Source organism: Phascolarctos cinereus, unplaced genomic scaffold (genome assembly GCF_003287225.1).
Source record: "Phascolarctos cinereus isolate Bilbo 61053 unplaced genomic scaffold, phaCin_HiC Scaffold_726;HRSCAF=1367, whole genome shotgun sequence".
Lineage (NCBI taxonomy): Eukaryota > Metazoa > Chordata > Mammalia > Diprotodontia > Phascolarctidae > Phascolarctos > Phascolarctos cinereus.
In genome coordinates, this window is record NW_027556098.1 from 8059667 (window position 1) to 8071356 (window position 11690).

The window sequence follows — 11690 nt, forward strand, 5'->3', positions numbered from 1 at the left end:
GGTGTTCCCTCCTATTGGTTCTAATTCTTCCCTACAACATGACTAACATGAAAATATGTTTAATAGGAATATATATGTATAACTTACATCAGATTGTGCACCATCTTGGGGAGGCAGGCGGAAAGAGAAGGGGAGAAAAATTTTAAACTCAAATGCTTATGGAAGTGATTGTTGATAAATTAAAACAAATTAATTTAAAAAACCATGTTATTTAGAAAATGCAAAGAAAAAAGGGTTATTTGTGTTTTAAAACTTTATATCACAAGTTTTCAAGGTGCCAACAAATATACAGCAGCTATGGAACCTATATTAATATTAATTTTTAATTTTAATTACTATTTAATGCTGTTATTCTAATCATATGTTGCTACTGTTTCCCATTTCATGACACTGTCTAAAAGAACTTCCTTCTGGTGACCTTTAAGAAATAAAGGAACTTTTTAGTTCCTCAAAGCATCTTTGAAATAAGTGGAGCTAGCCGGGCAGACAGTGTGATTTCCAAATTTCTATATTTGAGGGACCCGGGCCTTAGTTGGTATCATATCTCCCCACATGCCCAGACTGCACCTCTGAACCCTATACTTCCAAATGACAAGAAGGAGCAGAAAAGAAGAGCAGCTTTAGTTAGTATGCCCAGGGAGAAGAAGGTCCATTACACTAATTTTTAAAAAATTTGCCGTTTAAGGCAGACGAAACAAAAAACCAAAGCCTTTTGAAGCAAGCCTCTATAATCAAAGCAATTATCTGGGCAATTCTGGTCTGAAAATCAGTACCTGGCTTGGTCACACATTACTTGTGCATCTCCGGGCAGTGACTAAACTCTGGAGCTCAGTTTCCTCATCTGTAAAATGTTGAGTTTGAACTAGATGGCCTTTGAGCTCCTTCTGACAATATAGACTTAGAGCCAGAAGGAGCTCAAAGGCGGTCTCTGCTCATACGAGTTCATCTATCCTCACCACTCCTTCCTTTTTGCTGTGTCAACTCAGTCTGAGAGAAGACTTACAGTATAATTTACAATGATGATAAATCTCAATTCTTTCCTCTCTTGCATATCTAGCCTGCAAGGAAAGACATAGGAATGTAACCTCCTGAAAATCATATTATTAAGTTCTTTCCCATCCCCTTATGGAATCATAGGGTCGTAAAACTGGGAGAGACCTTACAAGGTCATCTGGTCAGAGAATAATTTGTGAAATAATAGCAACGTTGTAAAGAAAAACAATTTTAAAAGACTTAAGAACTCTGATCAATGCAATCATCAACCATGATTCCAAAGTACCCTAATGGAGCATGCTGCTAACAGAGTAGCGAAGGACTTAAGACACAGAATTAGACACACATTTTTGGATATGGCCATCATGGAAATCTGTTTTGTCTGACTATACATATTTGGTATGGAACATTTATTTTCTTCGCAATGGAGTGTTGGTTGCAAAGAAGTGGGTAAAGGAGGTGCCTTTTTATATATACTTTTCCTTGGAGTTAAACTTGGTCTTAGTAATTTTGCAATATTCATTTATTAAATTTTTATTTGTTTTATTCTGAATTTATGGAATAAAACAAGCATTTCCATGACATAATACAATAAAAAAAAGATTGCACATGAAACCGCAACTCTATCATGTACAATTTGTTATTCCTTTTAAACACATAATAAAGTTATCATCTAAACTTCTTTTTTTCCTTTTTTTCTTTCCTTCTCGCCTCTTCCCCCTCTCTCTAGAGATGGCTACCATTAGACACAAACATGTATATTTATGTAAAATCATTCTATACATACTTTTATTTATCAGTTCTTTCTCTGAATGAAGATAGCATCTTCCTTTATGTGTCCTTGTAGTTAATATGGGTGTTTATACCAGTCAAAATGACTTTTTCCACTCAAAGCTGTTCTTGAAACAATGCCCGTTTTCATTTGTTTTGTGGTTGTTCTTTCTGTTTGTGTTGTTATAATATATTATTTTCCTGGCTCTGCTTGCTTCACTTTCCATTAGTTCATGTGAGTCTTTCCATGCTTCTCTGTATTCATTCATGACTAATGTTTCCATAGCACTTTATTATTGCCTTGTGAGATACGCATTTCAAGGATCCTTACCCCCATTTCACAGACATGGAAACCAAGGGTGAGAGGGTTTAAAGAACTTGCCTCTAGGCAGGTATATAACTAGTTGGAAATGGAACTTGAACTCAGGTCTTATAGCTCCAAGCTCTCTGCTCTCTTCTCTTAAAAATGAATTTAATTGAATTTAATTTTTTTAATGAACAAAAATCTATTTTATCTCCCTATCTCTGTCCTGCCTTGGGGTAGGGGTAGGGGGAGAAGAAAAACAAAATCCTTGTAACAAATATGTGTGTGTGTGTGTGTGTGTGTGTGTGTGTGTGTGTGTATATATATATATATATATATATATATATATTAAAACACACACACACACACACACACGTATAAACATACACGTCTCAATCAGGACCTGAATTTCACCCCCTCTCTGTCAGAAGCTGAGTAGCCTATTTCATCATAGGTCCTTTGCAATCATGGTTGGCACAGTATTGTTTAGAATTCTTCAGTCTTTCAGAGTTGTTTTTCCTTACAATTTCATTGTTACCATATAAGTTGTTCTCTTGGTTCTGCACATTTTATTCTGCATGAGTTTATACAAGCCTTCCCAGGTTTCTCTGAAATCATCCTCTTCATCATTTCTTATAGCACAATAATATTCCAGTATATTCACATACCATATTTGGTTTAGCCATTACTCAATAAGAAGACATCCTCATTTTTGGCTAACACAAAAAGAGACATTATAAACATTTTCTTCCTTCTTTAATCTCTTTGGGGTCATAGTCCTAGTGGTGGTATAGATGAGTCACAGTTTAGTAACTTTGGGCTATGGTTCCAAATTATTTTCCAAAATGGCTGGACCTCACTGCTCTTTCCATGACGTCTATCTGTGGACAGAGACTCCCCCAAGGTACTTTCCAAAGGTTATATATAAAGTAGAGGTGGGAGGTGTATGCCAAGAAAATCCCCTACCTCTCAGACATTGTATTTGGGCAGAGTGGAGTTTCACAAGTGGCTTCTAAAGGAGTGGGGGGGACTTAATCTATAGCCATTTGGAAGCTCTTCAGTTTCTTTCAAATAACATTGTTTTAATCTCTAAGATTCTTTCTACAATCCTGTGACTTGTTAGCCGTTGCTATACATCACAAAGGAATGGTAGTGGGTATGGTTGATTGATTCTCTGGTGCCACTGGACTTGAATGTAGGTATTACTTTGGGAATGTAGTTGCCATATACATGCATAGTAGTATCAAAGTCAGACTGCAGGGAGGAAATTTATAAATTTATAAAATTTATAATTATATATATATATGTATATAAAATTTATAAATTTATAAAATAAACTTGTTTATTGTTGACATAGTGAGCTTCCCCTATGTCAGGAGGCTCACCAAATCCTCAAATACATAGTTAGAGTGGCAGAACATGAAACAGTGAGTAGGTTGGCAGATTAATTTCATTTTCTTTATAAGGAGACAACAGGGCGCATGTAGGTGGGCAATGCCTTTCAGCGATATGTAGCTGTTTTGGTTTTTTTTTAATCTAAAATGACTTTCTACATGAAATAATTTCCACGTTAGTATTTCATGTCTGACCACAATGTTGACTCCTCTTCAGCTTTTGATTAACTGTGTGGGATTAGTAGCCTTTTAGTCCAAGTGAGAAAATCTTAGAAGTGGGAGGGATGTGTGTGTGTGTGTGTGTGTGTATGTTAGTTATAGCAAGAGCACATGTACTTTAGGGACTTTTTGTCCCTGCATCCATCAAACATCCAACAAAGTTATAAACAACTGGATAAAAGCAGAAAAAGTTAATGATTCAAAAACGTCCAAATATCTACTTTGGGCCCAGGAGTCCACTTTGACCAGAATTTGTGCAGCTCTCTGGAATTAATCAGGACTCAAGAGAAAGTCTGATGATCTAGGAGATACCACAGTAGAATTAAAATTTATTGCTAGCCCCTATTACTACAAAGAGGCACTTAAGATAGGACCTGCCTTAGGTTCCTAATCTCTTTTCAAAGCTGGCTATAGGTGATCAGCACTTTTTTCCCCTAGAGTTCCTGAGCTCAGCTGAAGCAATTAGGTAGCTACAGTACTAATCCTGGAAGGAGGAAGACCTAGGTAACAAATCCCTCCTTAGAAATACACTAGCTATGTGAATTGGGCAAGTCTCTTTTTACCTCAATTTTCTCAACTGTAAGATAGAAATAATAATAATAGTACCTACCTCCTAGGGTTATTGTACAGATCAAATAAAATCGCAAATGTTTGTTCCCTACCCCTGCTCCAGAGTACATGACTGAAACTCTAGTCATATTTAAATAAGCAAGACTTCCCACTTCGCTGCAATAGCCCCTTCATTGCCAGGCCTCTTCACTAGCCAAAACTATTGAGTTCAGAAATTTTTACCAGGCAGCTCCCAGGGTTGCATCTAGCTATTTTCCCCTTTTGTTCAGGCGGGAATCAGTGGCCTTATAAGATTCCAGCAGAAAAATACAAATCCTAAGACAACCCTCTTCCTTGACAGAAATGGAACAAGACAAACCCAGAAAAATATAAGTAAGTTGCTGACACAAATCTCAATAAGGTGAGGCAGGCAGACCCTAAGAAGATCTGAAAAGTTGCTGCAGCAACTTTTCAGGAGTGTAATTCATTTGCAGTACTGTCTGGACCTGTGATTTCATTTCCATATGGAGCTCCCAGATATGAAAACTCCCCCTTCCAAAGCAGGTCAACAACCTCCTTTTCACCTTTTAGTATCAGAGAATTGTCAAAAGTTCCGCTCAAGTAAATGACTTGACTGACTCAAGCAGTCAGTATATATCAGAGGCAGGGCTTGAGCCCAGATCTTTCCAGCCACCATGCTAAGCTGCCTCTCCAAGGGCTCATTACTCTCTCTCTAATTAAGGCTTTCAAATAACAGTAATACTTTGTAACCTTCTGAAGATGAGTATTTCTAACTAGCTGGCTATGCTACTAACAGCTCACATTTATATATTGCCTTACTGTTTATAAAGCAATTTCCTTACAAACCTATAAATATGTGAAATCACCCCCATTTCAAAGAAGTGGATTGGTTTCGTAGTATGTAAGCAGCAGGTCCTGTACTTGAACTTGGGCCTTTTGAGTCCAAACCTAGTATTTTTTTTATTTAAAAAAAAAACAACAACAAAATAACAAACCAAAAATGGTTTGTGTTCTTAAAAACGACAACAATACATCACTGTTCCTTCCCAATGACACCCTTAGAACCCTTCCTTGTAACAAATTAAGTACAATCGTGGAAAACACTGACCATGTCTGAAATATCAACACGTTGGCCAGGCAGCTATTGGCAGCTATCGTCCACCAGCTCTTGGCTAAGGGAGAGGGGCCTGCTCGCCTTCAAGTTTTCTGAAATCAGGATTGTTACTGTTGTTCAGTCATATGTGACTCTTCATGACTTTTTTTTTGGTTGTTGTTTTTTGACAAAGATGTTGGAGTGGTTTGCCATTTCCTTCTCCAGATCCTTTTCCAGACTGAGAAAACTGAGGCAAACAGGGTGAAGTGACTTAACCAGAGTCACGCAGCTAGTAAATGTCTAAAGCAGGATTTGAACTCATGATGAGAAATCTTCCTGATTCCAAGGCCACTGCTCTTCCATTATGCCACTTAGCTGCCAAAGTCAGGCTTGGTGACTTCATTGATTAGAGTACTGAAGTCTTTTGGTGTCGTTTTCCTTTATATTATCGTGGTCAATGTATAAATAGTCCCTCTAGTTTTACCTGTTTTGCTGTACATCAAGTTTCCTTGGGATTTCTGGTGCCCTTTCCACAAATAATAGTAATAATAGGATTTTTCGTTGATAATACCTTTTTTGGTTCAGAAAGTAATTTATACGTACTATCTTGTATAAGCTAGATTCAGAAAGAACATTAAAATTCAATTTATAAACAAATAGACTGAAGTTAAGATATGAAAAAGCAGAATATTAAAGTCTCAAACTTAAAGGTAAAATAGAATTAAAAGACTATTTTACCAATAAAAAATTAAAATTAAAATGATAGAGCAGCTGAATAACTATGCCACCAACTTAAGCCACTATCCATTGATCCCAATGGACTAACATAAAACAAAATATTCAAAGACCTCTGAATAATTTTTTGATTTTTTGGATCCCTATAATTTAGAGCAGTTTAATTTTATCCTGGAGTCCTTGAAGGCATATATTACTTATTCATTACTATTAAATGTGATAACTGCATCTTTGACTTGTTTTCACTGTTTGTTGGAGAGACACTGTTTATGACTGGCAACTATAATTTATATAAAACTGAGCAGTTGTAGACAACTGCTTAGAATTTTCTAGAAGTCCCTTGGAAAGTCATATAAACCATTGAATCCAGGGTTAGCCATGAGAACTTCAATTATTTGAATCTCAGTATTATCATTAAAATACTTTTCTTATACTCATAATCGTGAAGAAATTGCTTTATAGGATAGGTGAGGTGGCTCATGACTATAACCCTTAGCAACTGGAGAAAATGTGATAAAGAATATCCGAGCAAAAATCAAAGGAAGGAAAAACAGATTATTTTTTTTCATTGGAATATACTGTAGACCAGAAGTTTCAAACGCAGGACCTGAATTAGATTAAAATGTAATTGGGAAATATTTAATCAAATAAATAAAAATATCATAAAATATAGGTAATATTATACCTTAAAACTAAGTAAGTAAATCCTGCAGGAATACTTATGTCTGGTTTAGTAGCCTCCCCTTTCTCCCCTGCCCCTTTTCTATTGCAGTTTTATACCACTGGGCTAGATGTTCCTTCCAGTTCTAATCGTTGATCCTAAAAAGCTTGAAAACCATATTCCTCATCAAATTTAGAACTAGCCATATGAATTACTCAAATATTTTCTTTCTTAAAAAATGGATAAATACCCAGGGTCTGCCCTTCACAATGCAGATTATAAAGGCACCATTTCAATGTGATTTAAAGAATACTTTTATACATAGTTTTCATATTTTAAAACACTGGTATTAATAATTTATTATCTTCCCCCCCCCCACTCCTTCTCAATGCTTTTTTAAACTCAAGGGAAAAGTCACACTCTATTTAACACTGTAAGTTTCACTTCTCTGTAAAATGAAAGTTCTGAAGATGTCCTTGACAGGAAATGCAAGCTTATTTGAAAAAGGAAAAAAAGTCTATTTTTGTCAAGAGCTGATCCAAAGAACAGGGTAGAACTGATTAGAAGATTCCATAGGGATCATTGGCTTTGAAGAAGGCCACTGATATGAAGCATCGAGTATGTGACCTGCTTAAGAAGAGAACTGATTAAAGTCAACAGGATAGCATTTGTCCAATTTCCCTGTTATGCTTAGATCAGATGGGTATTATGAAAGATTTCCCAGGTCCTATGTGGGTATGTTGACTATAGAACATTGACATCTCTATACTTGGAGTAATGAATAGCCCCCTAAATTTATTTAGTTGTTGTTTAGTAATTTTTCAGTCACGTCCAACTCTCCATGATCCCATTTGGGGTTTTCTTGGCAAAGATACTTTAGTGGTTTGCCATTTCCTCCTCCAGCTCATTTTACAGATGAGGAAACTGAGAGAAAAGGGGTTAAGTGACTTGCCCAGGGTTGCATAGTCAGTAAGTGTCTGAAGCTGGATTTGAACTCACAAAGATGAGTCTTTCTGATTCTAGGCCCAGCTCTCTATCTACTGTGCCACCTAGATTTAGAGTCAGGGTTCAATCCTACCTCTGATACTTACTGCTTATGTGACCATAGGCAAGTCACATGACCACTCTGAGCCCCACGTTCCTCAGCTGCAAAGATGAGGAGGTTGGCCTATGAGGCCTCCAAGGTTCCTTCCAGTGTGACCTTATGATGCTTGACAAAAGGAGTGACTGCCCTGCTCATCTTCCTAGCAAAATGTCTCAGAGCACTGCAGGTACGATCATGGAACATCTGTTAAATGCTCAGGAAGCTGTGTCCCTGATTTCTTCATCTGTATAATGTGCTTGACGAAATCCGTAGTACCTACCTCACGGGATTGTAAGAAGGCTCGAATTGGTACTTTGCAAACCTGAAAGTGCTAAATAAATATCAATGATGATGATGATGATTATTATAGCTAGGTCCCTATTGGTACAAATAATGAATGTGAAGTGATCATATTATTCAGATTTGTACTGCACATTTCTATTGAGCTGGAACTAATGACTGTATTTTACATAGTTATAACTTCAAACAGTGTGGATTAGACTGTATGCACAGGATTCATTATTTGCATTATTTGTCCTGATTAAGACCTAGCTGGATTTGAAATCCAATGCTTAGCACACGGTACCTGGCACATAGTAGGTACTTAATAAATATTGATTGGTTATTGATTGATTGCTTCATTTAATAATTTCAAGAAATTCCACAACAATGGAATCTAATGCTTCTATATGAAAATTATAAATGGCCGGATGATACCTCCGTTCAGCTCTACACGGGTCTTGGAAATGTAGAGAAGTTCCTTGAAGGTAAGCTTCAGACAGTCAGACTAATGGAACTAGTTTATTTTCATGATATTTTCATTACACAGGAACAGATGTCACCTGTAGAATGTTTTAAGGTTTGCAAATCTCTTTACATAGATAAACAACAACAAACCTTTGGAGTATGGGTGCCACTATTATCCACATCGTACAGATAAGGAAACTGAGGCTCAGAGGTTGAGTGACCAAGGTCACAGAGCTTATAAGTGTCTAAGGTGGGATTCAAACCAGTTTCCTGACTACAAATCCATCAACCATTTTATCCAATATGTGATTCTGCCTCAGTCATTCTGCAGCATAGGACAGTGGAAAGGACACTCACCTGAGAATCAAAACTTTTGTTCTGATCTTACCACTAAGAAGAAATGGGCAAATCACGCTTCTCTAGATTTCAATTTTCCTTTGCAAAATGAGTAGTTTGACTTAATGAACCCTAAGGTCTTTTGTAGAACCAAAATTGTACAAGTCTAAGTATTTCTTGGATATGTGGCAGGCACTGAGAGATATAAAAGCAACAAACATATCTCTTACCCTCAAGTAGCTTAGTATTTGTGTCAAGTTCTATTACAGTCTATGAAAGATTTGTTTTTAAATCTAATTCCTTGTTGTTGTTTGGTTGTTTTCAATTGTGTCTCACTCTTCGTGACTCCATTTTTTTTTTTTGGTGAGGCAATTGGGGTTAAGTGACTTACTCGGGATCACACAGCTAATAATGTCAAGTGTCTGGTCTGACCCATTTGGGGTTTCCTTGGTAAACACATCGGAGTGGTTTGCCATTTCCTTCTTCAGCTCATTTTACAGAGGAGGAAACTAAGACAAACAGGATTAAGTGACTTGCCCAGGGTCACACAGCTAGTAAATGTTTGAGTCTGGATTTGAACTCCAGGCCCAGCACTCTACCCACTGCACCGCCTAGCTGCCCATAATTCCTTGTTGGGCCTGTCTTATTGGCTTTGTTTTATAATGCTGTACACAACAGCAACATTTATGAGAAACAAAAGTAGGCTATGGTCCACCAAGAGGGGAAACAGGAGGATTGCTGCAAGGACGGTGCCTGAAATGTAGAAAGACCTGAATTCGAATCATGACTCCAACACTTACTAGCTATGTGGATGTACAGAAATCACTTAACCTCAATCCTAGGGTAGCCACAGGTAACCTCTGAGTACAAATCTGGTGTGGTAGCCCATTGGAGGTGCTAAGGCCTGTCCTTGGATAAGGTGAATCCAGTGTCATTCAGTTTGGGTCCCTGCATTATTGTGGAAACTATAGATGGATAATGCCGAAGGGAAACGGCTCATTGAAAAAGAGTCTTAGCAACAGTGATAGATTTGGATTTTTATTAAGAGCTCCAGGAAGTCAAAGGCTTCTGGGTATCGTGCGAATTTCAGGGAAGGGATTTGCCATCTAGTCATTAAAAGAGGACTGACCTTAATAAAGTGGCAAAAGTTACCTGTAGAAATGATTAGGGAGGAATGAGCCTTTTTGTTTAGTTTCAGAGGAGCCAGCAAACCAATTCCCTGTCTCGAATAGGACTGCACTCCAGTATCAAACATGCTTAATGAAAGGGTTCTAACAAGGCTCTAAGATGGGTTATTGGCTTCATCCTACATTTCTGCAGGGAACCTTCCTTCTTAACTCCTCCTGGAAAGGCAGATGCAATGACAAGAAGCTAGGTTTGATTCTGCAGCAGGCAGGTAGCCTGTTTGTGGAATGTTACACTGGCCCTAAAATGAGCAGATCTGCTTTCAAATCCTACCTCTATGCTTGCCACTTACATGACCTTGGCAAGTCCTTGGACCAGCATTTTGCTCCTCTGTCAAATGAGGAAGCTCAATTTGATGACTTCAGAGGTCCTGCCCGGTTCTAAAACTATGTGTGATCCTATGATCTATGATCCTGTGACAGTGACATGATATATTTGTGATTGTATGAAAATCACATAAGTTTGTGGGCTTCTGTTTCTTCATCTGCAAAATAAGGATAATCATGTTTGCAATACCTGACTCACAGGGTATTGTAAGAAATGTGCTTTTTTTTTTAAGCCCTATATACCTGTGTCATAGTGGGACAGTGCTGGGCTTGGAGCCAGGAAGACTCATATTTGTGAGTTCAAATCTGGCCTCAGACATTAAAACAAAATACACATGTGCCAATTATTTAGAGGCAGCTAGGTGGCACAGCAGATAGCGTGCCAAGCCTCTAATGGCTAGAAGATCTGGGTAGATGGTAGAAGACTTGGGCTCAAGTCTGGCCTTAGACACTAACTGTATGACTCTGGGTGAGACATCTACTCTGTCTGCCTCAGTTTCCTTGTCAGTAAAATGGAGATCATACTAGCACCTACCTTGCAAAGTTGCTGTGAGGATCAAATGAGACAATATTTGTAAAGTGCTTAGCACTGTGCCTGGCACATAGCAGCCACTCTATAAATGCTTATTCTCTTCCCCTAATTATTGAATGGTCAGCTCTTGGCTCTTCCCACCAATACTGTGCCATTCTCTGTGTATTTACTGCTACTACACATACTACTAATTATATCTTCATTTTCCATCAGCTGCTTTACTTGGTTTCAGCTCCACGAGCATCATGTCCCCACACCAAGTACCCCCTGCTGTCCCCCTGATGAGGTCTAGAGGTTAGGGGTCCTGGAATCCCAAAATCACGATGTGTGGGTCCTGTCCAAAAGAATTCAACCCAAGCCTTCTTTCAGCCAAAAACAAGGTTTATTGAAGATTCGCCATATTAACCATCAAGAAATCTGAGCATATTGGCTAGATTTTAGCAATCAGAGCCTCTTAATGGAGAGAAGATGGACCTTATATACAGAAAGCCTGTGGGAGGGATCTAGGAATGACCACGTAGTCTATGAGGTAATAGAACTCCAGGGGTGGCCAAAGGAGAATGGAGCCTGGATAGGATTAAGGGTGGGAAGTGGCCTGGGGCCATAGGGAAGTACGGAATTATAGCCTCAGAAAAATGCCAGAGATTTGGCCATGTGGAAAAATCCAGGATTTCCTTTTTGGGGTCTAGATCCCATCCTCATCAACCCCACTTCTCATCCCTTTTCAGCTTCCTTTTTAT